Genomic DNA, 2,416 nt, shown 5'->3' with positions numbered 1-2,416 from the left:
CCGTTCGTACCCGACCCTAGTTAGAAAATTCAAAAATAAAAGCAAAAAAATTTTAAAAATTAAAAAACTTCGTGAAGGCTTCATTTCAAGAATAAACGGGTCAGGACAGGCCAAAAAATAGAGAAGAAAAAAAATTTCCTTCTTATCCGTTCGAACCCGACCCGAGTTAGAAAATTAAAAAATAAATGCAAAAAAATTCTAAAAATTTAAAAACATCATCCAGGCTTCATCTCAAGACGAAACGGGTCAGGACAGGCCCAAACATAGAGAAGAAAAAAAATTTCCTTCCTATCCGTTCGAACCCGACCCTAGTTAGAAAATTCAAAAATAAAAGCAAAAAAATTTTAAAAATTAAAAAACTTCGTGAAGGCTTCATTTCAAGAATAAACGGGTCAGGACAGGCCAAAAAATAGAGAAGAAAAAAAATTTCCTTCCTATCCGTTCGAACCCGACCCGAGTTAGAAAATTCAAAAATAAATGCAAAAAAATTCTAAAAATTAAAAAACATCATCCAGGCTTCATTTCAAGCCGAAACGGGTCTGGACTGGCCCAAACATAGAGAAGAAAAAAAATTTCCTTCCTATCCGTTCGAACCCGACCCTAGTTAGAAAATTCAAAAATGAATGCAAAAAAATTCTAAAAATTAAAAAACATCATCCAGGCTTCATTTCAAGCCGAAACGGGTCAGGACTGGCCCAAACATAGAGAAGAAAAAAAATTTCCTTCCTATCAGTTCGAACCCGACCCTAGTTAGAAAATTCAAAAATAAATGCAAAAAAATTTTAAAAATTAAAAAACTTCATCCAGGCTTCATTTCAAGAATAAACGGGTCAGGACTGGCCAAAAAATAGAGAAGAAAAAAAATTTCCTTCCTATCCGTTCGAACCCGACCCGAGTTAGAAAATTCAAAAATAAATGCAAAAAAATTCTAAAAATTAAAAAACATCAGCCAGGCTTTATTTCTAGACGAAACGGGTCAGGACAGACCGAAAAATAGTGAAAAAAAAAAAATTTCCTTCCTATCCGTTCGAACCCGACCCGAGTTAGAAAATTAAAAAGTAAATGCAAAAAAATTCTAAAAATTAAAAAACATCATCCAGGCTTCATTTCAAGACGAAACGGGTCAGGACAGGCCGAAAAATAGAGAAGAAAAAAAATTTCCTTCCGATCCGTTCGAACCCGACCCGAGTTAGAAAATTGAACAATAAATGTAAAAAAATTCAAAAAATTAAAAAACATCATCCAGGCTTCATTTCAAGACGAAACGGGTCAGGACAGGCCCAAACATAGAGAATAAAAAAAATTTCCTACCGATCCGTTCGAACTCGACCCTAGTTAGAAAATTCAAAAATAAATGCAAAAAAATTTTAAAAATTAGAAAACATTGTACAGGCTTCATTTTAAGAATAAACGGGTCAGGACAGGCCAAAAAATAGAGAAGAAAAAAAATTTCCTTCCTATCCGTTCGAACCCGAACCGAGTTAGAAAATTCAAAAATAAATGCAAAAAAATTCTAAAAATTAAAAAACTTCGTCCAGGCTTCATTTCAAGACAAAACGGGTCAGGACAGGCCGAAAACTAGAGAAGACAAAAAATTTCCTTCCGATCCGTTCGAACCCGACCCGAGTTAGAAAATTCAAAAATAAATGCAAAAAAATTTTAAAAATTAAAAAACTTCATCCAGGCTTCATTTCAAGAATAAACGGGTCAGGACAGGCCAAAAAATAGAGAAGAAAAAAAATTTCCTTCCTATCCGTTCGAACCCGACCCGAGTTAGAAAATTCAAAAATAAATGCAAAAAAATTCTAAAAATTAAAAAACATCAGCCAGGCTTCATTTCTAGACGAAACGGGTCAGGACAGGCCGAAAAATAGAGAAAAAAAAAATTTCCTTCCTATCCGTTCGAACCCGACCCGAGTTAGAAAATTAAAAAGTAAATGCAAAAAAATTCTAAAAATTAAAAAACATCATCCAGGCTTCATTTCAAGACGAAATGGGTCAGGACAGGCCGAAAAATAGAGAAGAAAAAAAATTTCCTTCCGATCCATTCGAACCCGACCCGAGTTAGAAAATTCAAAAATAAATGCAAAAAAATTCTAAAAATTGAAAAACATCATCCAGGCTTCATTTCAAGACGAAACGGGTCAGGACAGGCCCAAACATAGAGAAGAAAAAAAATTTCCTTCCAATCCGTTCGAACCCGACCCAAGTTAGAAAATTCAAAAATAAATGCATAAAAATTATAAAAATTAAAAAACATCATACAGGCTTCATTTCAAGAATAAACGGATCAGGACAGGCCGAAAAATAGAGAAGAAAAAAAATTTCCTTCCAATCCGTTCGAACCCGACCCGAGTTAGAAAATTCAAAAATAAATGCAAAAAAATTCCAAAAATTAAAAAGCATCAGCCAGGCT

The sequence above is a fragment of the Quercus robur genome, chromosome 12, assembly GCF_932294415.1.
Source record: "Quercus robur chromosome 12, dhQueRobu3.1, whole genome shotgun sequence".
Classification (NCBI taxonomy): Eukaryota; Viridiplantae; Streptophyta; class Magnoliopsida; order Fagales; family Fagaceae; genus Quercus; species Quercus robur.
The sequence above is the reverse complement of the archived record's forward strand: the minus strand, read 5'-3'. Positions refer to the sequence as shown.